General features: G+C 47.0%; 2 protein-coding genes and 1 pseudogene across 7 annotated transcripts in view; 1 reads left to right on the forward strand and 2 right to left on the reverse strand.

The window, feature by feature from the left end:
- LOC125963841 (UDP-N-acetylglucosamine--peptide N-acetylglucosaminyltransferase 110 kDa subunit-like) overlaps positions 1-26796 on the reverse strand; it is a 673346-nt gene that overhangs the window by 417071 nt on the left and 229479 nt on the right. The window contains exon 2 of one of the 2 annotated variants that reach the window (XM_049707408.1): positions 24481-24598. The exons of the other annotated variant lie outside the window; for it this stretch is intronic. The gene's annotated coding sequence lies outside the window, so the exon portion shown is untranslated. Of the gene's footprint in view, positions 1-24480; positions 24599-26796 lie in introns of those variants that run through there. 2 annotated transcript variants of the gene reach the window in all.
- Positions 1-26796, forward strand: part of LOC117203448 (UDP-N-acetylglucosamine--peptide N-acetylglucosaminyltransferase 110 kDa subunit-like) — a 110734-nt gene that overhangs the window by 35174 nt on the left and 48764 nt on the right. Inside the window, exons 2-4 of one of the 5 annotated variants that reach the window (XR_007476266.1) lie at positions 3602-3862; positions 5014-5168; positions 9446-11222. The exons of 3 other annotated variants lie outside the window; for them this stretch is intronic. The gene's annotated coding sequence lies outside the window, so the exon portion shown is untranslated. Of the gene's footprint in view, positions 1-3601; positions 3863-5013; positions 7549-9445; positions 11223-26796 lie in introns of those variants that run through there. One more of the 5 variants, XR_007476264.1, reaches the window with a different exon arrangement.
- Positions 12081-12186, reverse strand: LOC125964140 (uncharacterized; annotated as a pseudogene).

Raw genomic sequence — 26796 nt, forward strand, 5'->3', positions numbered from 1 at the left:
ATCCTGACAGGTATGTAGAATTCATAGCAATTGCCCTCAAAGAGCTTACCTAGCGTAGATGCATATGAATGCATTTAATAATTGCTTTATTGGCAGCAGTGCCAACATACACAGTCTATTTTGTTTTATATCATTCTCATTACCTGCTGTTTACCACTGTATACATTGCTAATGGCGTGGTTTCTATGGCTTGTGAATTTCACGGCCAAATAATACGTAATTTATTGCACACTTCAGTGTAGAAGATGGAGACTTCATAACTTTTCATGTGCTCGTTGCCCCTTTGGAATGTATTACACTGAGATCAGTCAAAGTAATAAATTTATTTCAAATGTGCGTGATAGGTAGACATCAATTAGGACTGATGGGCAATATTTCTTCTTCCAGCAACATAACAGTTTTTACAGACTAAGCCATTGAACGTGGAGTTACTGAACATGGGACTCAGTTCACTGGGATCCTTCTTAGAAGAATAAAGGACAACTTGAATTGGATTTGTGTGGCTTATTCAAGTAGTAACTAATCAGCTACATCTTGGTGAACTTAATTTGTCACAATCGTTTGGTATTTTATTAACTCTCTTCCCCCGACTCTCACAAGAACGGATCATGAGTATCTTAAAACATACTAAGTCGTCTTCCATCCCTGTTAATCTAACTACAAGAGCACACTTTCCTTATCCAATGCAAGTTACTGTCTTTTAGAGTGGCTGGGGTTTTAATTCTCTACAAAATTAAAACCAGCAAAGAGAAACATTTTCAAGGAGCTACCACATTGTAGAGCCTTAGAAAGAAGACTTTAGAATTAAGGACAAATATATCATTTTATAGCTAAAGCACCTGAGGCCTAAAGTAGGCAGGTTACCATCAAGGTCAGGGAAAGGGGTTGAAGATCAGGTTTCAAGCTGAGAAAGAGTCTACAGGGACTCAATCTGAGCAGGTCAAAAACTGAAAGGAGACCACGAATGTTCTGGGAAGGCTGGCATCTGGCCTCCAGTGTGGGATTCAGATGGGGAGTGGGCCCGGGGGGAACTGAGCTTCTGCAGTAGGCAGAGAAGTCCACCTCATCTCCGGAAAGTGCCACTGACATCAGGGAGTGGAGGGGAAAGAGCAATGAGTTCCAGTCCACCTGAGAAAGCAGGCCAGTCTGATTAACTCTGAATTTAGGCTTATTTCAGATACTTCTTGAGAAAGAACTTGGACAAGAGCAAGTCCCACGCAACCTCTTTTAAATCCATGCCCAGTATTTTCTGGTGGAGCTGCTTAAACCCTCCAAGTGACTCCAGTATTTTAATTTCACTCTGTATTTAATTCTGACAGTTCTATGACTGATTATTTAATCGGCAAATAAGTAGGGTCACAAAAGAGTGTGAATGTATTTTACAGGATGAGGATGGGCGGAGTGGAGCAGTCTGGAATGGGACACCAATAAAAAGGGATCTTGATAAAGTAGAACGTCTATTAGAAATGGAGAGGAATTCGCAAGGAAATTAGTGCCTGACACCATGCCCTTCTCTCTGCATGTTTAGAAGTTAGTTTCTAATTTTATTTTCATAGGCGATGTGCCTGTGATGAATTGTCTTTTACCTCCACACTATTTATCACATGGACATATTGTGAAGTTTGTGTGAGAGAAAGCAAGTATTAGAATTTGTCTTGCAAGCAGCTATAAGCACTGCCTGGAACAATCTAGGATAGAAGGGAAAGGAAAGGAAGGTGGAAACAAAGGAGAAAGACAGCTAATGATGCTGGAGTCTGTCGCTGGGATTTGTGGTATCTCTTTTTGAAACTAAGTACAGAAGGTCAGAACTTGACTGATTGTTTCTTGATCACGGTTTGTTTTCATTTTTGCTTTTTTCTTGCTCTCTCATCAGTTATTCCAGCCAGTGCCATGTCATTTTCAGTTTCAGTAAACATACTTGTCTTGTTTCCATTTGCATTATTCATGCAAACCTTGATTGAACTGATGACCCCGAGTTATCACGGAAACATTAGATACACCAGTGGATACATTTCTTAATTTTAGAAAAAAATTACCGAGTGAAGGTTAAAATAACTCCTCTTCAATTTGTCATTTAAAAAAACTTCTCCTAACATACAATACCTCATTGCCTAACAATGCCAGATAAATGAAGAATTGCTATGTATTCGTGAATGCAGGCTAGTCTGTATATTTTTTGGCAGGTATGACCGTTACCGAGGGTAATGGCCTTGTTTGCTGGCCATGTCCTGTCTCCTAGAAAGTTGTACTTTCTGTTGTCTTTCAGTTGGTCCATTGGATATCAGAGGTGAATTTATAAAACTATACTTCCCTTTACAGTTACTTTGTTTTGTTTTGTTTTGTTTTACTTGAAGTGTAGTTGATTGACAATGTTGTGTTTCAGGTGTACAGCCAAGAGATTCAGATATATATATTTCTTTTTCAGATCCGTTTCCTTTATAGGTTATTACAAGGTATTGAATATAGTTGCCTCTGCTATACAGCAGGACCTCGTAGTTTATCTACTTTATACATAGTATACACTTACTTTGTGTGATCCACGCTGGTCAGACCACATAATTATTTTCACTTCTGATATAATTTTTTCAGGTCCAACCTCAAATCTTTGATGAGAAGATATTTTAAAATAAGTTTAGCATGTGTGTGCTCTAAATCCAACAGTAGTTATTAGAGATATGATTTTGCACTAGGTATTCCTCTCTTTTTTGGTCTTGGCCAACCAATTGAAAATCAGTTTTTATTTTCTGGTTGGTTTGCTAGATGTTTATGACTATAATAAAAGTCTTAAATTTTGTCTCATATCTTAAAGCACAATCTGAATTAGCAATGGATATTGTGCTATACATAGGGGCTGTGATATAAATATAGTTTCTAACTTCAAAAACATATAACCTAGAAGGGAACACAGACACATATGCAGCAATTACGGCAACTGCATTTGTTTACTAAGTGAAATAGTACTGAGATGGATAAAGTGCTAGCAAGCCTTGAACAGGCAAATCAGCTTCAAAAATAGATGCGCAGTTCTTTAAAAATCTTTTTAACATTTTTCTAGCTACATGTAGAATATAACTTAGCATAAAAACGGTATGGGTTTGAGGATATGGGGAGGGAGAAGGTTAAGCTGTGAGAAAGTGAGAGAGTGGCATGGACATATATACACTACCAAACATGAAATAGATAGCTAGTGGGAAGCAGCCGCTTAGCACAGGGAGATCAGCTTGGTGCTTTGTGACCACCTGGATGGGTGGGATAGGGAGGGTGGGAGGGAGACAAAATAGGGAGGGGTTATGGGGATGTATGTATATGTATAGCTGATTCACTTTGTTATATAGCAGAAACTAACACACCATTGTAAAGCAAATATATTCCAATAAGGTCGTTAAAAATAAATTAAGTAAAAGAAGACTGACTCATCCAATTAAAAAAAAAATTCTCTCATCCTGGATTCAAGAGAAGGGATGAAGTAAAAGGATGAGGAAGAACAAGAAGAGGAAATGTGAGCATGGAGAGGGTAGGAGGAAGAGCAGAAGGCAAATAAGTGTATGTGCTTCCCTTGCCATCCCTGACTTTTTTTTTTTTTTTTTTTTTTGCACTTCAGGAAAACCCAAAAGCCAGAGAAGAGCACGGAGGTGGTCACCACTGCATGTGAACAAAAAGGTGGAGAGAAGAGAATGGTGGTGATCTGTGCAGGCAACTGGAGGATGACCTGAGTGCATCTCGCCAGGGAACAGTCCCTGTTCCATAGAACCCCTGAAGATGCCAGGCTCTTATGTTTAGATGGAGGGCCGAAGGCGTCTGTGGGGTCACCACATACATCACTCCTGGAGGTGTTGTTCACTCTTTGTAAAGAGTGTCCCTGGTGAGGTTCCACATCTCCCTCTGCAGGACCCAGCCTTGCCCTCCCAACCCGCCGAGGTCAGCAGGCAACATCCCCAGTTAATCACCAGGTGTGGTGAGATATCTGGAGTGGCCCTGGTACCCCCCAGTTCAGGCGTCCTGGGGAAAGGGTGAGGAGGACAGAGGCACCGGGGCTTCTTCTCACGCAAGCAGACAGCTCACCTGGCCCAGCGCTGCTGCATCCCTGTGGGCACGCGGTAGCCCTGGCATCCGGTAGGGGACACTGCAGGATCCACACCTGGCTGGGATTTGCCCACCCCCTGGGGACACCACAGCCTCTGTGGAGCCCCACTGAAGGGCCTGGGTCACCTCATGGCACCATTTCTCAACCTGAGGTTCTATAGATTTTTCATAGATGTGTAAAAATTGAATACAACACACACACACAAAATGAAGGCAATTCAAAGCAATGCTAATTTAGGATGAGTTAAAGGGCCAGGATTCCAAGTTAATTATGACCTTAAAATTAGATAACAAATACATCTGGTTTTATTACCTGCTGAAAAGCAGTGTCTTCTACAAACTTTTCATGTTGGGATACAGCAAAGCTATAGAATTTATGATTCTATGACCACAGCATCAGGATATTTTTAAATTAAAAAGCACAGGCAAGTTTGGCTGGGGTGTTAAAGAAAGAAAAATGATTATTAGGGGAAAAGGGAACATTGCGGTTCTCTGCCCACTTCCACTGTGCTGGTCTCATGATGGGCCGTGTTGCGTGTGGGCTGGAGGGACAGGGTCACTACTCCCAACTGTGTCATCAGACCTCCCACTCCTCACAGCGCCCAGGTGGGAGGGACCCACACTTTTCACCCTGGAGCCCCAGAGCCTCCCCTTTCCTCTGCATCACTTTCACTGTTCAGGGGACCAATCACTTGAATGCCGCCCGGCCAAATGCCCAGGTTAAATCGCCCCTGTAGGACAGGTCTCTCTGCTACCAGAACACACTTGGCAAAGAGCAGCAAACAGGCCCCAGTGCCCTGGGGATGTGAGCCCTGGGGGATGTCAGGGCCCAAAGTCACTTGCAGGGTCTGAGTAGCCCCCTGGGTCCCACACACCGACCCCAGGAAGCCCACCTCCCCACTGACTCCAGTCCTTGCCTTTGTGTGGTAGGTTCTGGTCTGACACCTGTGAGGACTGTGACCTGGAGGCCTCAGCCTGAGACTCAGAGGGGATGGAGCCTGTGCAGCGTCTGGCAGCTTAAATGAGACACGAAGCCAAGGAAGGAGGGCCGCCTCTCTGCTCCCCCTCCGCTCCTGAGTCAGCTAGTGAGTGCCGGTTACTTCCTGTCGGAGCTGTACAGATTTAGCATAAATTTTAGATATAGGTCTTACTTTTAACAGTGAAAGGCTGTTACATCAAGCAAAATTGATCTCTTTTTTTTTTAAACATTTCTATGTAAGATAACACACAAGTATAGAAAAGCACCCTCCGCAAAGGGAGGGCTCAGTGAATTACAGTGGGCGCTCCACTCTGGGGAGCAGTAGAAGCCCAGATGCTTCTGAGAAGCTCCTCAGCTTCCTTACTGTGGCCCGACCTCCACAGCGGAAATCCCAAAGGGACTGGATTCTCCCAGCCCTCCAGCACCCTCCACTACTTTCTGATTGTGCTGCCACACTCATTTTGAGTTATTTGTGTGTAAATCACTGCACTTGGAATATACGTGGAGTAACTGATTTCATTCTTATAACTGAATAAGTTAGCACTTATTCTTCTCCCCTTCTACAGGGGGCAGCCAGGGTGCTGGGGACGTCCTGTATATTGAACTGGGTGTTGGTAACAGATGTGTTTATATTTACAAGAAACCATAAAGCTCTACGCTTACGATCTGTGCCCTGTACAATACACCAAGGAAACTTCAATTAGAAAGAGATGCCAAAAAAATTTCCCCACAAAACAAACTTCAGGGCCCTGTGGCTTCCTCTGATTTCTACCAAACATTTAAGACAGAAACGATGCCCGTCTCCTACACACTCTTCCAGAGAACAGATACAGAGGGAACACACCCACACTGCTTTCATCGGACCAGGAGAATACTGATGTCATACCAGTAGCAGATATTACAGGACAGGAGAAATTACAGGCTAAACACTTCTGAATGTCGATGTCAAAATCCAAAAGCAAATATTAGCAGTCTAAATCTAGAGGTTTTCAGAAAGGAAGGAAACTGGGATTTCGTGGTGGTATTTCCAGTGGTTGATGTGGACAGGATCACTGGGTGTTTGGGCGCTGCCTGGGAACGTGCAGAGAAGGGACAATGCCATCGGGTTAGTGGAATGAACATTTGGTGACAGAGATTAGGAGGGCCTGGGTCATCCTCAGAGACAGTCCTGGGATGGGGTCTCTAGGCTGTGGCTATGGAGGGGTCCCTCTAGAAGGGCATGGGCCTCTCTCCTGTGCCACTGCAGGGTCTAGGGATGGATGAGGAGTTTGTAGGGGCTGGTTTTTGATGAGGAAGGATGAGCAGGGAAGGTGCGCCCTCAGAGCCAGTGCAGCCACGGCCCCTCCCCAGCCAGGCCGTAGCCCAGGCTACTCAGACAGTTGCTCACATCAATAGGCGACAGTGGGTCACGCCAGCTTCACCCACTAAACCACCAAGCACAGCCCAGCAGGCCACTGTCCTCATTAATCAGCACTACCTGTGCATCCAGGGCTGGTTGTTGAAGACCAAGCTAATTTGTTAGAGACGTGCCATGTGGGCAACAGGCTTGGAGAGACCAGGGCTCTGAGCCACGTGGAGACAAGCCGACCACTGGTCAGACCACCAGGAGGATCACCCAGTGTGTGAAGACGCTGAGGGAGGAGGGACATAGATGGGACCCCCTGATCCTTCAAGGGACCTTCTTTCAGGGATATTTAAGAGCTGTGGGGTCAGGGATCAACATGTAAGGGGGGCAGCAGGTCAGGCATGGGCCCTCCTGTTGGCTCAGACCCCTCCTGTCCTTGGAGCAACCATGGGGCAGGCAGGAGGATTGGGGGGATGGAGGGAGGGGAGCCCTGGGCTCAGGGGTCCAGAGCACCATCTAGAGGATTCAGGGGTTCAGGGATTTCTGTCCCAGGGAACCAACTACATTCCTGTCCCACATCCATCTGTCATCAGCTTTGCGACTCCGGGAAAGTCACTTAAAATCTCAACATTTTAGTGCCATGTACCATAAAATATGGTTCACGGCACCTGCCATGAGTTCCCCACGGGGCTGATGTGGGGATCACAGGAGATGATGACAGATATTCTTCACAAGCTCTAAAGCATCACACCCATAACCTTCCCCACTCCCCTGCCCTGTGGCATCCAGGTCCCCTCTCTGGAGGCAGCACTACCACATTTCTTGCTTATTCTTCCAGACATTTAATATTTGCACACTTAGGTAGCACTTATGAAGTAACCATCATTTTTCATCAGGGTCTACCTGATTTGCTGTATTAAGCTTCATCATGTAATACTAATAAGTGGGCCCTCTTAACATTTCCGTTATCACAGAACAAGGAACTGAGGACAGAGGGTCTGCATAACTTTCCCAGGTTCATGTGGCTTCTGGTATGATTTGAATCCAGACCATCAGGCACCAGCCCCCACTCTGTCGGTCACTGTGCTGTGCTCCCTTTCTGTATTACCTCACTAAATAAAGTCATGTCTCCGTGCAGTCAGCCTGCTGGCTATTTTAAGTGCACACCACATTGCAACACCCTCTTCTCAGCCCAGCTTCGATTCACTTGACTCCCCTAGACTCCCCTAGGAGGCTGGTGAACAAAGAGAACAGACGTGTGACCTGGGAATGAATTGACACCTCTGCATGGTCTTCTCCCAGCAACATATCAATAGTTCTCTCAGTTTTTGTTGTGTTTTCCTGGATCATGACTCGGGTACCAAGAAGAAAAGGAAGATTATAAAGGAGTCAAACACAGGATGCACAAGAATATCATCTGTGATCAAGATAATCTGCTGGCCATCCGCAGCGGTGGTTCAGGCACATCAGAATCAGCATCTGGCCAAACAACAGGGTAGGGACACAAATAGCACCCCCACTAACCACTCCATTGAAGGTACTGTGGAAATAATACCAGCAAGTAGATTCAGGAGCAATGGCTGTAGTTTGTACAGCAGAGCCTGGATCTGGCTGAGGGAGGATTGGGCATGGAAGGTGCCCACTCAGAGCCCATGCAGCCACTGCCTGCTCTTAGCCAGGCCTTAGTCCAAGCTGCTCAGATGATTGGTCAGTTTCTAGTCAGTGAGACCCTGGGGGCCTGTAAACCTCATCTGTTAAGCCACCAAAACACCAGCCCAGTAGACCCTGTTCCCAGCTAATGAATATTAACTGCTCATCATCCAGGTTTGATCAGTTGAAAATGATGCTAATTCTCTGTGCAACTGTCATGTGGGCAGTTGGTTTGGAATGTCCTGGGTTTTGAGTCAGTTAGGGAGTCAAGTAGACTACTGGTCATTCAGGGTGGTCACCTGACCACCAGGAAGTCTCACTGCAAATCAGCTGCTAGAATCAAGTGCTGAGGGGGAAGGGAGGGAAGATGCACACACATTTGGATACCCCGGTCCATCAGGGGGTCTGCATTTGGGGGAAAGACATTGTATTTGGGGTCAGGGATTGAAACGTAGAGCCAGGAGGTGGGTCCAGATTTGAGCCATTCTCTTGGGCCAGGCACCTCCTCCGAGTACCAGCTGTCTCCCTGCAGCATCCTTGGGGCAGGAGGATGTGGGAAAGGGAGTGAGGAGAGCTCTTGGTTTGTGTATCCAGGGCATGATCTCATGTCCATGTGTTCAGGAATCTCTCTCCCTCCCCTGCCTCAGACCGATCACTCATCAGTGTTGTGACTCTGGGCAAGTTACTCAATCTGTCTAAATTTCAGTGCCCTGAACCATAAAATATGGGTCACAGCCCCTACTCTGCCCACCCCACAGTGCATCACAAGAAATAATATTCTTTCCATGAGCTCTAAAACTTCTTACTCATGTCATCAATGTGAAAAAGTAGGCTCTATCCTCCTGTTTGTAGCCTCCTAGGTGCCCTTTCTGGAGACGACCTACTTATTCTTCCAGGCATTTAATACTTGAACATTTATGTAGGTAGCACTTATGAAGTACCCATCATTTTTCTTCAGGCTTTGTATTTACTAATGTTTAGCCTCAGAACATAATACGAATAAGCAGGTCCTACTAATATTTCCATATCCCTGGCCAGGGAACTGAGAAACAGAAGGGCTAAGTAACTAACCTTCCCAGGTACACGTGGCGTTCAAATAGGATTTGATTTCAGGCCATCAGGCACCAGCACCCATACTCTCCCTCATTGTGTTGTGCTGACTTTGTACTTGTCTCATGTAAATAAAGTTATTTTCCCCACGTGATCAGCCTGTTGGGTATTTTAAGTGCACGCTAAAATGCAAGATCCATCTTCATAAGCCCTACTTTGATTCAGGGGATTCCCCGGGCAGCTAGTAATAAGGAGCTCTGAAGTTTGACCTGTGAATAAGTTAAGACTTTTGCCAGGAAGATGTCAACACCTCTCACTATTGTGAATGTATTTCCTAGGAACTTGTTTCAGGAATATGAAAAGAAAAAGACAAGGATTCAAACCAAGGACACATATGGGGATTGATCCTCCGTGAAGAAAATATACTGGCTGGCCCTCACCGTCATTCAACAGCTCAAAATGAACATCTAGTCCCAAAGGGTTGAGCCTCAACTATCATCCCATACAAGCCACTCCATTGAAGTCACTGTGAGAATTCCATCCTGAAACTGATCAAGAGTAATGACTATAAAAATGTTGTCATATTATCCTTTGATTGAGATATAATTCACATTCCATCAATTCACATTTTTTTTTTAACTGTGTGATTCAGCTGCTTTTAGTGTACTCAGGTTTTGCAATCAACATCTCTAATTCCAGTACATTTTCATCATCCCCAAGTGAAACCTCATACCTAGTATCAGTCATTCTCATTCTGTCCTCCCCTTTCACCCCAGCCCTTGGTCTTTCTGTCTCTATTGATTTTCCTATGCTGGACCTTTCATATGAATAGAACCACACAATGTGCGGACTTCTGTGTCTGACTTTTGCAGTATGCAAAATGTATTCAAGGTGCATCCAGGTTGTAGCATGTATCTGTCCTTCACCCTTTTAATGGCTGAATAATATTCATTGTATGGATATAACACATTTTATTTTCCCATTCCTCAGTTGGCGAATAGTTGGGTTGTTTCCACTTTTTGGCTATTATGAATAATGATATGACAGTATAACACTCATGTACAAGTTTTCGTGTGAACATATGTTTTTTATTTCTCCTGGACATATACCTGGGAGTGGAGTTCCTGGGCCATACTGTATCTCTGTGTTGAACTTTTTGAGGAACGGCCAAACTATTTTCTTTTTCATATTTGCACCAGCGATGCTTGAAAGTGCCAATTTCCCCACATCATTGCCAACCCTTGTTTTTAAAAAAATTATATGGCACAATAGTGGGTATGAAGTGGTATCTCACTGTGGTTTCAGTTTGCATAATTTTGACTAATAATTTTGGACATGTTTTCATGTGCTTATTGGTAATTTGTGTCTTCTTTGGAACAGTATGTATGCAGATTCTTCTTCTCATTTTTAAAATTTGGTTATTTGACATTTTATTGTTGAGTTGCCAGTGTTCTTTACATATTCTGAATACTAGGCTTTATCAGATATATGACTTGCAAACATTTTCCTTCATTCTGAAGGTTGTATTATGTCTTTCTTGATGGTGTTCTTTGAAACACAAAGGATTTTAATTTTGATAAAGTCCAATTTCTTTTTCCTTTTGTTGCCTGTGCTTTTGCTATCATATTTAAGGGTTCATTGCCAAATCCAAGACTATGAAGATTTATCCCTTTTTTTCTTCAGAAATTTGTATAGTTTAGCTCTTATATGTAACTCTTTGATCCATTTTAAATTCAAAGTCTGTTTTGTCTGATATTGGTATAGACACTCCTGCTCTCTTTTGGTTACTATTTGAGTTTTCTCACTGAGTTTGGAATTCCCTTTTCTATCCTTTAACTTTCAACCTGCTTGATTCTTTTGATCTCAAGTAAGTCTCTTGTAGACAGCATATAGTTGGGTCATATGTTTTTACCTATTCCGCCAATCTCTGTATTTTGATTGGAGAGTTTAATGCATTTACATTTAAAGTAATTGCTGACAAAAAAAAGACTTATTTCTGCTATTGTGCTGTTTCTTTTCCATCTGCCCAAAGCTTTTTTGCCCCTCATTTCCTGCATTCCTATCTTTCGTTGTGTGTGTTTAGCTGATTTCTTACAATAAAATATTTAAATTACTTTCTCACTTCCTTTTGGGACTATTCTATAGGTATTTTCTTTGTGTTTACCATGGGGATTACCTTTAACATCCTAAAATTAAAACACTCTAATTTGAACTTATACCAGGTTAAACTCAACAACATCCAAGTTCTTGAAGCTAAAAGAGCATCCTACTATCTCAATGCAAAAGACCTTCTCCAAGACACACTGCAGTTTCTGCCTGGCTGGGACATTGCCCCAGAGTGGGGTTAAGTTTAAGGAGTCGAAGGAGGCATACATTTCCATCCTCTGGATCACTGCTCACCAAAAAATACATAATGCCAGGTACATATGTAATTTTGAATTTTCTACTGAACACACCAGGAAAATGAAAATGGTGAAGTCAATGTAAATAATAGATTTTTAATTCAGTATCTGCAAAGTGTTAGAATGTTTACATGTGGCACGAGAAATGTGGTCATATTACGAGGGCTTGAGAGCCGCGTGGGGCAAGGTAGAGGACAAACAGCATGCACTTGAAACTCTAAGAAGTGAACGCTAACAGGCAGATGGGGCCTGGAAGTCCAAAGTTGAATAACAGCCCGTAACAGGGTGATTATGGTGGGGTTTTTTCCTGCCTCTGTCTCCCAGCTTAGGCAAGGCACGCAAAGTCCAGCAACAGCTGAAAGTTAAAACCATGGGATCAACCTTTTATTTCTAGCCAGACAAGTGAGAAAGTGGGGGGCTTGGATGTTGAGGAGTGAGGGGGTCATCCCCATTGGTCTTTTTCTCCCCAGTTACCACATCTCCCCTGCAACCTCAGTGATGGCAGAGGCCTTCACTGAGAAATGGCCTGTGTCTCTGGACAAAGGAACAGGTTAAGAGGCTCCTATTGTCTGAAGAGTGTGGGGGCATGCCCGTTATTTTCCTTTCTTTTCTCTTGCTATTTAAATTGACAAGAACAGATACTACACTTGATCTTAGCCAAAAGGCTGAGATGAAATAGACAAAATAAACTTTAAGCTAAAATTACTGTCAAGTATAAATTTTACTAATCTAGTAATTCCAAAGGACCAAAGAGCAGGGCAGTGGCTTTATTGAGAACCCAGGATTTCCGAGTGTCCACCGTGCTCAGTCACTTTTAAATCATCAGCACAGCCCTATAATTCAGAGATTTAGGTGAAGTGACTTGCCCAGGGTCACACAGCTAAGTGAGAGTCTTCTGGGACCAACAGTAACTTTTGCAAAGGCGTCTCTTGCTATACTTAATCACTGCCACCATCTGACACTCACATTCTTTCTTTTTATACTAGTCTGTTTCCTTGGGTCAAAGAATCCGACCCCTGAATTAAGGTTAAATAGGAATTAGTGGCAGATCAAAAGCCAAAATCGCTTCAAGATATTCTTTTAATTCCCCCAAGTAATGCCTTTAGTCACAAAAATATAGAACAATATAGAAAATTACAAGTGACCTTAGTGTTCACAGGCAAGCACTAATACATTTTAATGTACCATGATCATATTAAAATAGAAATAACTATGAAACATTTTCTGCGGAGAAGCAGCCCCTGCGGCAGGCAGCAGAAAGGGACAGGGAGGCTGCATGGTGCCCAGGCCCCCAATGGCCTAGGTCTCACCCTGCAGCTCACTGCTGATGCGCCGGAACGCTGCTTCCTTCTCGGAGTCTAGGTCTTCAGTGGCGACAGGGAAACCCAGCTCAGGGCCGGGGGGCAGCCTCAGAGGCTCCCCTTGCCGGTGCGGCAGCAGAGGAATCCTGCGTTTTCGGGGCCTGGGACTGTCAGATGTGCGGGAGCCGTTCCTCCAGGGCCCTTTCTGCCCTCTTGTTGCCTCTACATCTTTGTCAGGCTGGCTTTTCCTCTGGGAAACCACCGGAGCTGCAGAGGGCGACGGAGGGCCCTCCTTGCTCCCTTTCTTTGCAGACTTTTGGAGCAGCCCTTCCGGTATGGCGGGACTCCTCCTTCTCTTCACTGGTAGGAAACCTCGGGTGGAGATATATGAGTTCGTGATGGCGTTTCTTTGGGGGTAGGAGCTCATACAAGCGGTCTGCGGTCTCCTGGTGGATCTGTCTTCTGCCCTCTTGGCGTGGAGGTCTCTCTGCAGAGGTCCAGGCCTGGGCACGAAGAAAGAGCCCCCCAGGGGCCTAAATGCAGATCGTGCGCCCTCGGTGTCATCGGGGCCGCTTCTCTGGTCTTCGTTCCTCCCTGTGACTGTGGGGACTTCCTCCTGCTTGGCCATCCCTTGCCCGCTCTCTCCCAGGGCCCTCAACACCGTCTTCTCTGTGCTGTAGTTCAGGACACAGCTGGGTGTCGTGGCCGGCACTGGCTGCCCCCGTGCCACACTGACAGTGACTGTGTCCACTGCGGACACTGAGCTGCAGGACGTCGTGGAGGTGCGAGCACCCATCACTGCCTTCTTCCGATGGCCTCGCCTGCAGATGGAGATAAGGACCCCCAGAAAGGAGCGCAGGGTCTGCGGAACGGTAGAATGGGGTCTCAGAGACTCTGTGGCAAAGCGCAGATGCAGAGTCACTGGACACTTGTGGGCTGGCCTGCGAGTGGATAGCCGGCCATAGACAGCTGGGTTACCCGGGCCGGCCATGGGAAGTCGGTGGGCGCGGGGAGCGGGCTGGGGGCAGCCGAAACCTCCTGGCAGGTGCTGGTCCCCCAGTGCCCGGGGCGGGGGTGAGGGGCAGGGCCTACCTAAGTAACTGACCCTAGAGAACTTGGGTGAGGTCGGTCCTTGGATAGAGAGCTGGGCTCCGAGCACTCTCCTTCAGCTGCCAACTCGGCCAAAAGCGGAGTGCGCTCTCTTTGGCCTGTTGCTGGGATGCAGCTCTGGAACCTGTGAGCGAACAATGGGCGTGCGTTGGCGGGGCGCAAAAGTTTAGGGAGGGGTGGCGCATGCGCAGAGTACACGTCAGGCCCTGGGGCGCACAGGTGAGGATGCGCGCCCCTGGACCGTCTAGCGCTTCTGAATCTCCCGGGGGTCTGAGGGCTGGAGGTGTTTGCCTTGAGGGTGATGAGCTTCTTGGCAGGGCAGCTGCCCCTTCTCCCCCGGCCGGCTCTAACTGTACAGGATGGGTCCCCGGCCACCAGAGCAGGAAAGCTGGAGAGCAGGGTACATGGCTCAGCAGCCGCCGCCCGAGGTGGCAGATTTGGCATCAGCGCCTGTGCGTCCGCCTGCCCTCCCACCTGGTAACATTGGAGGAGAGAGCCGCTAAGAACAGAAGTGCAAAAAAAACCCCAAAAACAAACAAACAAAAAACCGCAGAAGTGCCCAAGCCAACCAGATCCTGCTGGGGTGACAACTGAAGGGGCAGGCAGGGCGGGCTGGGAGGGACATATATACCAGGTCCAAACCCAGAAAGATCTGAAATGCACGAGTCAGAATGAAAGTCCAGAATCATCCTTGGGCTTTGGGCTGAGCTGGAAGTATAGCCAAACTCTTCAAGGTCTCCAGCTCCACCTGCAGTTTCTGCCTGGCTGGGACATTGCCCCAGAGTGGGGTTAAGTTTAAGGAGACTTAGTTCCCCTACCAGGGACTGAACCCGGGGCCCCAGCAGTGAAAGTGCTGAGTCCTAACCACTGGACCGCCAGGGAATTCCCTGTATATGTATGAAAAAAGGATACCACAGTCTCAGAGGGTGGCGTTGACGTCATATAAAGGTGACACGTATGACAGCTATAACAAAGAGTGGAAGGTAAAAGAATCTATATGGATGTAAGCCTTCTGAATTTTATTTAATTGGTAAAATATTAACTCTAGACTGTGAAACAATACGTATACATAGTGTTATTCCAAGAACAATTAAAAAATGACAAACTCAAGAAAATTGGATAACCTCAATAGTCCTATATTTAGGAATTGTGGACAAGATAGCTAAAACATTCACATATGTGTTTTGTAAAAAGTTTTTCTCTTGGTTAATTGCCTAGGAGTGGGTTTTTGGGTCATATGGTAAGTATGGCCCTCTCAGCCAGCCCTGGTCACCACTTCAGGTGTCACCCCAGCAGGATCTGGATGGTGTGGGCACTTCCGTTCTTAGCGGCTCTCCCCTCCAGTGCCGCCAGGGGAAAGGGCAGGAGGACGCAGAGGCGCTGCTGCCAAAGCTGCCGCCTCTTGTGGGAGCTGCACAGCCAGCCACCTTGCCCCACTTTGCTGGGCGGGGATCCCGTCCAGTACAGTTAGTTACCCCGACAGCACTGGGGCACGGCCAGGGGAGAAGGGCCAGCTGTCCTGCCAAGAAGCTCATCACCCTCAAGGCAAACACCTCCAGCCCTCAGACCCCCGGGGAGATTCAGAAGCGCTAGGCGGTCCAGGGGCGCGCATCCTCACCTGTGCGCCCCAGGGCCTGACGTGTACTCTGCGCATGCGCCACCCCTCCCTAAACTTTTGCGCCCCGCCAACGCACGCCCATTGTTCGCTCACAGGTTTCAGAGTATAAAAAGGCAACAGGCCAAAGAGAGCGCACTCCGCTTTTGGCCGAGTTGGCAGCTGAAGGAGAGTGCTCGGAGCCCAGCTCTGTATTCACGGACCGACCTCACCCAAGTTCTCTAGGAGCAGTTACTTAGGTAGGCCCTGCCCCTCACCCTCACACCGGGCACTGGGGGACCAGCACCTGCCAGGAGGGCTCGGCTGCCCCCAGCCCGCTCCCCGCGCCCACCGACTTCCCGTGGCCGGCCCGGGTCACCCAGCTGTCTATGGCCGGCTATCCACTCGCAGGCCGGCCCACAAGTGTCCAGTGACTCTGCATCTGCACTTTGCCACAGAGTCTCTGAGACCCCATTCTACCATCCCGCAGACGCTGCACTCCTTATGGGGATCCTTATCTCCATCTTCAGGCGAGGCAATCGGAGGAAGGCAGAGATGGGTGCTCGCACCTCCACGACGTCCCGCAGCTCAGTGTCCGCAGTGGACACAGTCACTGTCAGTGTGGCGCAGGGGCAGCCAGTGCCGGCCACGACACCCAGCTGTGTCCCGAACTACAACTACAGCACAGAGAAGACGGTGTTGAGGGCCCTGGGAGAGAGCGGGCAAGGGATGGCCGAGCAGGAGGAAGTCCCCACAGTCACAGGGAGGAATGAAGACCAGAGAAGCGGCCCCGATGACACCGGGGGCGCACGATCTGCATTTAGGCCCCTGGGGGGCTCTTTCTTCGTGCCCAGGCCTGGACCTCTGCAGAGAGACCTCCACGCCAAGTGGGCAGAGGACAGATACACCAGGAAACAGCAGACCTCTTGTATGAGTTCCTGCCCCCAAAGAAACGCCATCACGAGCTCATATAGCTCCACCCGAGGTTTCCTGCCAGTGGAAAGAAGGAGGGGTCCCGCCATACCGCAAGGGCTGCCCCAGAAGTCTGCGAAGACAGGGGGCGAGGAGGGCCCTCCATCGCCCTCTGCAGCTCCGGTGGTTTACCAGAGGAAAAGCCAGCCTGACAAAAATGCAGAGGCAGCAAGAGGGCAGAAAGGGCCCTGGAGGAAGGGCTCCTGCACATCTGACAGTCCCAGGCCCCGAAAACGCAGGATTCCTCTGCTGCCGCACAGGCGAGGGGAGCCTCTGAGGCTGCCCCCAGCCCCTGAGCCGGGTTTCCGGGTCACCGCCGAAGACCTAGACTCGGAGAAGGAAGCAGCGTTCCGGCGCATCAACAGTGCGCTGCGGGATGAGACCTATGCCATCGGGGACCCGGGCAGCTCTCCCCAGCTCTTCCCCAGGAAACGGAAAGCTCCAGCCTTTGCCTCTGCTCCAAGCCCCCCAGCTTTGGGCGGCCCCGCAGATCTGAGCTGCATGTTTGCAGCTCTCAGAGTTACGGCAAGAAAGAGGGGGCCCCCGAGCACCACACACAGCAATGGGGGCAGCATGGGCCTGAACTCCTGGGGCCCGCATCACCAGAGCCACCCCACGGTGACCATGGGACCCAGCCCTAAGAAGCAGCCTAGGTTTGGAGGCACTACTGCCCCCATCTTACATCACATCCCTGGGGGCGCACCCAGGCAGGGCCCCCCTACTTCCAGCGGAGGGCGCAGCCCATGCCCAGCCAAGGCTGACTTTAGGAGTGTGTCGGTTCCGGCCTCTACTCCTATCAGCCTCAGCTCCGCACTGGGCACAGCAAGGTGCAGCCTTGCTCTTAGGGCCCCCTCATCACCTGCCCAGGGCTTGGCTGGACAAAAAAACCACTGGGCCATCGACCAAGTCATTCTCCTCCAGGTCGCGATTCATTACCTTGGGGTTTAAGAGGAGGAAGTTGGCCTGAGCCAATAGTGTCCACCTCCTCCCAGGCTGGGCGAGGCCATCAGTGTCCACCTCCTCCCAGGCTGGGCCTCGTGTGGACCCTGTTTCGATGTGAAACTTATAATAAAGCTTTGTTCTTGTTCTTTTGCGTAATCCTCACGTGTCTGTGATCTGTAGATCAAGTGTGGAAAAGCACTGGCTTGTATGAGTGGTAACATGGAAAGCCAGACCTGTTTACAGTTTCCTGTGACCCTGCTCATGGGTTGTGAAGAGTAGCACAACAAGATGGCTACAAGGGCCCTATATTAAAAGTGTGTTTTGAGTTTAAACGATGCAGCCCGGAATAAAATGGGCCCAGAGGGAGAGGTAAACAGGGAGGGTCATCCTTGTCTGTTGTAATTGCTGCTTCCCACCCACCTCTCTGGCCTGGAGGGGGCTGGGTCATCCCAAGCACACACCAGCCGCCCATACTCTACACGTTTAGTATTTTCTAATGTAGCAGTTTCTTTGACTTTTTTTGTTTTGCTTTAATAAGTCTTAGGCAAATCATTTACATGCACATCTCACTCAGAGAGTATATGTCCATACAACCTAAAGCAATCTACAGATCCAGTGCAATCCCTATCAAAATTCCAATGACATTTTTTACATAAATAGAAAGAACAATCCTAAAATTCGTATGGAACTGCAATAGACTTCAAAAGCCACAGCAATCCTGAGAAAGAAGAACAAAGCTGGAGGCAACACTTTTCCTGATTTCAAATTATACTACAAAGCTAGAGTAATCAAAATAGTATGGTACTGGCATGAAAACAGACACATACACCAATGCAACAGAAACAACAGCCGAGAAATAAATCCACACACATACAGGCAACTAATTGACAGGGATCCAAGAATACTCAACAGGGAACAGATAGTCTCTTCAGTAAATGGTGTTGGCAAAACTGGATACCCACATGCAAAACAAAGAAAGTGGACCCCTATCTTACACCATTTGTAAAAATTAATTTGAAATGGATTAAAGACTTAAATGTAAGACCTGAAACTGTAAAACTCCTAGAAGAGAACATAAAGAGAAAACTCCTTAACATTGGTCTTGGTGATGATTTTTTGGGTATGGCAACAAAACCACAAGCAACAAAAACAAAAAGCAACCAATGGGACTACATCAAACTAAAAAGCTCCTGGAGAGCAAAAGAAACAATCAACAAAATGAAAAGGCAAACTAGGAATGGGAAGAAATATTTGAAAACCACATGTATGATAAGAGGTTAATATCCAAAATCTATAAGGAATTCAAACAACTCCATAGCAAAAAACAAACAAACAAACAAAAACAAATAATCTGATTCTAAAATAGGCAAAGCAGGGGACTTCCCTGGTGGTCCAGTGGTTAAGACTCCACACTTCCACTGCAGGGGGCATGGGTTTGATCCCTGGTCAGGGAATTAAGGCCCGCATGTCATGCAGTGTGTGTAAAAAAATAAAATAAATAAGGCAAAGCAAGACTAGGAAACAACTAAGTGTCCAATAGGTGAATGGATAAAGAAAATGTGACATATCCAGATATAGATAGATAGATAGATAGATAGATAGACTATTTGAACGCCACGTGTACCTAGGAAGGTTAGTTACTTAGCCCTTCTGTTTCTCAGTTTCCTGGCCAGTGATATGGAAATATTAGTAGGACCTGCTTATTCGTATTATGTTCTGAGGCTAAAAATTAGTAAATATAAAGCCTGAAGAAAAACGATGGGTACTTCATAAGTGCTACCTACATAAATGTTCAAGTATTAAATGCCTGGAAGAATAAGTAGGTCGTCTCCAGAAAGGGCACCTAGGAGGCTACAAACAGGAGGATAGAGCCTACTTTTTCACATTGATGACATGAGTAAGAAGTTTTAGAGCTCATGGAAAGAATATTATTTCTTGTGATGCACTGTGGGGTGGGCAGAGTAGGGGCTGTGACCCATATTTTATGGTTCAGGGCACTGAAATTTAGACAGATTGAGTAACTTGCCCAGAGTCACAACACTGATGAGTGATGGGTCTGAGGCAGGGGAGGGATAGAGATTCCTGAACACATGGACATGAGATCATGCCCTGGATACACAAACCAAGAGCTCTCCTCACTCCCTTTCCCACATCCTCCTGCCCCAAGGATGCTGCAGGGAGACAGCTGGTACTCGGAGGAGGTGCCTGGCCCAAGAGAATGGCTCAAATCTGGATCTACCTCCTAGCTCTACGTTTCAATCCCTGACCCCAAATACAATGTCTTTCCCCCAAATGCAGACCCCCTGATGGACCGGGGTATCCAAATATGTGTGCATCTCCCCTCCCTTCCCCCTCAGCACTTGATTCTAGCAGCTGATTTGCAGTGAGACTTCCTGGTGGTCAGGTGACCACCCTGAATGACCAGTAGTCTACTTGACTCCCTAACTGACTCAAAACCCAGGACAGTCCAAACCAACTGCCCACATGACAGTTGCACAGAGAATTAGCATCATCTTCAACTGATCAAACCTGGATGATGAGCAGTTAATATTCATTAGCTGGGAACAGGGTCTACTGGGCTGGTGTTTTGCTGGCTTAACAGATGAAGTTTACAGGCCCCCAGGGTCTCACTGACTAGAAACTGACCAATCGTCTGAGCAGCTTGGACTAAGGCCTGGCTAAGAGCAGGCAGTGGCTGCACGGGCTCTGAGTGGGCACCTTCCCTGCCCAATCCTCCCTCAGCCAGATCCAGGCTCTGCTGTACAAACTACAGCCATTGCTCCTGAATCTACTTGCTGGTATTATTTCCACAGTACCTTCAATGGAGTGGTTAGTGGGGGTGCTATTTGTGTCCCTACCCTGTTGTTTGGCCAGATGCTGATTCTGATATGCCTGAACCACCGCTGCGGATGGCCAGCAGATTATCTTGATCGCAGATGATATTCTTGTGCATCCTGTGTTTGATTCCTTTATAATCTTCCTTTTCTTCTTGGTACCCGAGTCATGATCCTGGAAAACACAACAAAAACTGAGAGAACTATTGATAAGTTGCTGGGAGAAGACATGCAGAGGTGTCAATTCATTCCCAGGTCACACATCTCTTCTCTTTGTTCACCAGCCTCCTAGGGGAGTCTAGGGGAGTCAAGTGAATCGAAGCTGGGCTGAGAAGAGGGTGTTGCAATGTGGTGTGCACTTAAAATAGCCAGCAGGCTGACTGCACGGAGACATGACTTTATTTAGTGAGATAATACAGAAAGGGAGCACAGCACAGTGACCGACAGAGTGGGGGCTGGTGCCTGATGGTCTGGATTCAAATCATACCAGAAGCCACATGAACCTGGGAAAGTTATGCAGACCCTCTGTCCTCAGTTCCTTGTTCTGTGATAATGGAAATGTCAATAGGGCCCACTTATTAGTATTACATGATGAAGCTTAATACAGCAAATCAGGTAGACCCTGATGAAAAATGATGGTTACTTCATAAATGCTACCTAAGTGTGCAAATATTAAATGTCTGGAAGAATAAGCAAGAAATGTGGTAGTGCTGCCTCCAGAGAGGGGACCTGGATGCCACAGGGCAGGGGAGTGCGGAAGGTTATGGGTGTGATGCTTTAGAGCTTGTGAAGAATATCTGTCATCACCTCCTGTGATCCCCACATCAGCCCCGTGGGGAACTCATGGTAGGTGCTGTGAACCATATTTTATGGTACATGGCACGAAAATGTTGAGATTGTAAGTGACTTTCCCGGAGTCGCAAAGCTGATGACAGATGGATGTGGGACAGGAATGTAGTTGGTTCCCTGGGACAGAAATCCCTGAACCCCTGAATCCTCTAGATGGTGCTCTGGACCCCTGAGCCCAGGGCTCCCCTCCCTCCATCCCCCCAATCCTCCTGCCTGCCCCATGGTTGCTCCAAGGACAGGAGGGGTCTGAGCCAACAGGAGGGCCCATGCCTGACCCGCTGCCTCCCTTACATGTTGATCCCTGACCCCACAGCTCTTAAATATCCCTGAAAGAAGGTCCCTTGAAGGATCAGGGGGTCCCATCTACGTCCCTACTCCCTCAGCGTCTTCACACACTGGGTGATCCTCCTGGTGGTCTGACCAGTGGTCGGCTTGTCTCCACGTGGCTCAGAGCCCTGGTCTCTCCAAGCCAGTTGCCCACATGGCACGTCTCTAACAAATTAGCTTGGTCTTCAACAACCAGCCCTGGATGCACAGGTAGTGCTGATTAATGAGGACAGTGGCCTGCTGGGCTGTGCTTGGTGGTTTAGTGGGTGAAGCTGGCATGCCCCACTGTCGCCTGACTATTGATGTGAGCCACTGTCGGAGTAGCCTGGGCTACGGCCTGGCTGGGGAGGGGCCGTGGCTGCACTGGCTCTGAGGGCGCACCTTCTCTGCTCATCCTTCCTCATCAAAATCCAGCCCCTACAAACTCCTCATCCATCCCTAGACCCTGCAGTGGCACAGGAGAGAGGCCCATGCCCTTCTAGAGGGACCCCTCCATAGCCACAGCCTAGAGACCCCATCCCAGGACTGTCTCTGAGGATGACCCAGGCCCTCCTAATCTCTGTCACCAAATGTTCATTCCACTAACCCAATGGCATTGTCCCTTCTCTCCACGTTCCCAGGCAGCACCCAAACACCCAGTGATCCTGTCCACATCAACCACTGGAAATACCGCCACGAAATCCTAGTTTCCTTCCTTTCTGAAAACCTCTAGATTTAGACTGCTAATATTTGCTTTTGGATTTTGACATCGACATTCAGAAGTCTTTAGCCTGTAATTTCTCCTGTCCTGTAATATCTGCTGCGGGTACGACATCAGTATTCTCCTGGTCCGATGAAAGCAGTGTGGGTGTGTTCCCTCTGTATCTGTTCTCTGGAAGAGTGTGTAGGAGACGGGTATCGTTTCTGTCTTAAATGTTTGGTAGAAATCAGAGGAAGCCACCTGGCCCTGAAGTTTGTTTTGTGGCGAAATTTTTTTGGCATCTCTTTCTAATTGAAGTTTACTTGGTGTATTGTACAGGGCACAGATCGTAAGCGTAGAGCTTTATGGTTTCTTGTAAATATAAACACATCTGTTACCAACACCCAGTTCAATATACAGGACGTCCCCAGCACCCTGGCTGCCCCCTGTAGAAGGGGAGAAGAATAAGTGCTAACTTATTCGGTTATAAGAATGAAATCAGTTACACCATGTATATTCCAAGTGCAGTGATTTACACACAAATAACTCAAAATGAGTGTGGCAGCACAATCAGAAAGTAGTGGAGGGTGCTGGAGGGCTGGGAGAATCCAGTCCCTTTGGGATTTCCGCTGTGGAGGTCGGGCCAAAGTAAGGAAGCTGAGAGGAGCTTCTCAGAAGCATCTGGGTTTTCACAGAGGGAAAAACTACTGCTCCCCAGAGTGGAGCGCCCACTGTAATTCACTGAGTCCTCCCTTTGTGGAGGGTGCTTTTCTATACTTGTGTGTTGTCTTACATAGAAATGTTTAAAAAAAAAACCGAGGAGGAGATCAATTTTGCTTGATGTAACAGCCTTTCACTGTTAAAAATAAGACCTATATCTAAAATTTATGCTAAATCTGTACAGCTCCGACAGGAAGTAACCGGCACTCACTAGCTGACTCAGGAGCGGAGGGGGAGCAGAGAGGCGGCCCTCCTTCCTTGGCCTCGTGTCTCATTTAAGCTGCCAGACGCTGCACAAGCTCCATCCCCTCTGAGTCTCAGGCTGAGGCCTCCAGGTCACAGTCCTCACAGGTGTCAGACCAGAACCTGCCACACAAAGGCAGGGACTGGAGTCAGTGGGGTGGTGGGCTTCCTGGGGTCGGTGTGTGGGACCCAGGGGGCTACTCAGACCCTGCAAGTGACTTTGGGCCCTGACATCCCCAGGGCTCACATCCCCAGGGCACTGGGGCCTGTTTGCTGCTCTTTGCCAAGTGTGTTCTGGTAGCAGAGAGACCTGTCCTACAGGGGCGATTTAACCTGGGCATTTGGCCGGGTGGCATTCAAGTGACTGGTCCACTGAACAGTGAAAGTGATGCAGAGGAAAGGGGAGGCTCTGGGGTTCCAGGGTGAAAAGTGTGGGTCCCTCCCACCTGGGCGCTGTGAGTGGGAGGTCTGATGACACAGGTGGGAGTAGTGACCCTGTCCCTCCAGCCCACACGCAACACGGCCCATCATGAGACCAGCACAGTGGAAGTGGGCAGAGAACTGCAATGTTCCCTTTTCCCCTAATAATCATTTTTCTTTCTTTAACACCCCAGCCAAACTTGCCTGTGCTTTTTAATTTAAAAATATCCTGATGCTGTGGTCATAGAATCATAAATTCTATAGCTTTGCTGTATCCCAACATGAAAAGTTTGTAGAAGACACTGCTTTTCAGCAGGTAATAAAACCAGATGTATTTGTTATCTAATTTTAAGGTCATAATTAATTTGGAATCCTGGCCCTTTAACTCATCCTAAATTAGCATTGCTTTGAATTGCCTTCATTTTGTGTGTGTGTTGTATTCAATTTTTACACATCTATGGTAAAGAGAAATGGTGCCATGAGGTGACCCAGGCCCTTCAGTGGGGCTCCACAGAGGCTGCGGGGTCCCCAAGGGGTGGGCAAATCCCAGCCAGGTGTGGATCCTGCAGTGTCCCCTACCGGATGCCAGGGCTACCGTGTGCCCACAGGGATGCAGCAGCGCTGGGCCAGGTGAGCTGTCTGCTTGCGTGAGAAGAAGCCCCGGTGCCTCTGTCCTCCTCACCCTTTCCCCAGGACGCCTGAACTGGGGGGTACCAGGGCCACTTCAGATATCTCACCACACCTGGTGACTTACTGGGGATGTTGCCTGCTGACCTCGGCGGGTTGGGAGGGCAAGGCTGGGTCCTGCAGAGGGAGATGTTGAACCTCACCAGGGACACTCTTTACAAAGAACACAATGTGAACAACACCTCCAGGAGTGATGTATGTGGTGACCCCACAGATGCCTTCGGCCCCCCATCTAAACATAAGAGCCTGGCATCTTCAGGGGTTCTATGGAACCGGGACTCTTCACTGGTGAGATGCACTCAGGTCATCCTCCAGTTGCCTGCCCAGATTACCACCATTCTCTTCTCTCCACCTTTTTGTTCACATGCAGTGGTGACCACCTCCGTGCTCTTCTCTGGCTTTTGGGTTTTCCTGAAGCGCAAGAAAAAAAAAGTCAGGGATGGCAAGGGAAGCACATACACTTATTTGCCTTCTGCTCTTCCTCCTACCCTCTCCAGGCTCACATTTCCTCTTCTTGTTCTTCCTCATCCTTTTACTTCATCCCGTCTCTTGAATCCAGGACAAAAGAATTTCTTTTTTTTTTTTAATTGCATGAGTCAGTCTTCTTTTACTTATTTATTTATTTTAAATGTCCTTATTGGAGTATAATTGCTTTACAATGCTGTTAGTTTCTGCTATATAACAAAGTGAATCAGCTATACATATACATACATCCCCATAACCCCTCCCTCTTTTGTCTCCCTCCCACCCTCCCTATCCCACCCATCCAGGTGGTCACAAAGCACCAAGCTGATCTCCCTGTGCTAAGCGGCTGCTTCCCACTAGCTATTTTATGTTTGGTAGTGTATATATGTCCATGCCACTCTCTCACTTTGTCACAGCTTAACCCTCCCCCTCCCCATATCCTCAAACCCATACCGTTTTTATGCTAAGTTATATTCTACATGTAGCTGGAAAAATGTTAAAAAGATTTTTAAAGAACTGCACATCTATTTTTGAAGCTGATTTGCCTGTTCAAGGCTTGCTAGCACTTTATCCATCTCAGTACTATTTCACTTAGTAAACAGATGCAGTTGCCACAATTGCTGCATATGTGTCTGTGTTCCCTTCTAGGCTATATGTTTTTGAAGTTAGAAACTATATTTATATCACAGCCCCTATGTATAGCACAATATCCATTGCTAATTCAGATTGTGCTTTAAGATATGAGAGAAAATTTAACACGTTTATTATAGTCATAAACATCTAGCAAACCAACCAGAAAATAAAAACTAATTTTCAATTGGTTGGCCAAGAAAAAAAAGAGAGGATAACCTAGTGCAAAATCATATCTCTAATAACTACTGTTGGATTTAGAGCACACACATGCTAACCTTATTTTAAAATATCTTCTCATCAAAGATTTGAGGTTGGACCTGAAAAACTTATATCAGAAGTGAAAATAATTATGTGGTCTGACCAGCGTGGATCACACAAAGTAAGTGTATACTATGTATAAAGTAGATAAACTACGAGGTCCTGCTGTATAGCACAGGCAACTATATTCAATATCTTGTAATAACCTATAAAGGAAACGGATCTGAAAAAGAAATATGTATATCTGAATCTCTTGGCGGTACACCTGAAACACAACATTGTCAATCAACTATACTTCAAGTAAAACAAAACAAAACAAAGTAAGTGTAAAGGGAAGTATAGTTTTATAAATTCACCTCTGATATCCAATGGACCAACTGAAAGAAAACGGAAAGTACAACTTTCTAGGAGACAGGACATGGCCAGCAAACAAGGCCATTACCCTCGGTAACGGTCATACCTGCCAAAAGATATACAGACTAGCCTGCATTCATGAATACATAGGAATTCTTCATTTATCTGGCATTGTTAGGCAATGAGGTATTGTATGTTAGGAGAAGTTTTTTTAACTGACAAATTGAAGAGGAGTTATTTTAACCTTCACTCGGTAATTTTTTTCTAAAATTAAGAAATGTATCCACTGGTGCATCTAATGTTTCCGTGATAACTCGGGGTCATCAGTTCAATCAACGTTTGCATGAATAATGCAAATGGAAACAAGACAGGCATGCTTACTGAAACTGAAAATGACATGGCACTGGCTGGAATAACTGATGAGAGAGCAAGAAAAAAGCAAAAATGAAAACAAACCGTGATCAAGAACCAATCAGTCAAGTTCTGACTTTCTGTACTTAGTTTCAAAACGAGATACCACAAATCCTAGCGAGAGACTCCAGCATCATTAGCTGTCTTTCTCCTTTGTTTCCACCTTCCTTTCCTTTCCCTTCTATCCTAGACTGTTACAGGCAGTGCTTATAGCTGCTTGCAAGACAAATTCTAATACTTGCTTTCTCTCACACAAACTTCACAATATGTCCATGTGATAAATAGTATGGAATTAAGGACAATTCATCACAGGGACATCTCCTATGAAAATAAAATTAGAAACTAGCTTCTAAACATGCAGAGAGAAGGGCGTGGTGTCAGGCACTAATTTCCTTGGGAATTCCTCTCCATTTCTAATAGACGTTCTTCTTTACCAAGATCCCTTTTTATTGGTGTCCCGTTCCAGACTGCTCCACTCCGCCCATCCT

Source organism: Orcinus orca, chromosome 3 (genome assembly GCF_937001465.1).
Source record: "Orcinus orca chromosome 3, mOrcOrc1.1, whole genome shotgun sequence".
Lineage (NCBI taxonomy): Eukaryota > Metazoa > Chordata > Mammalia > Artiodactyla > Delphinidae > Orcinus > Orcinus orca.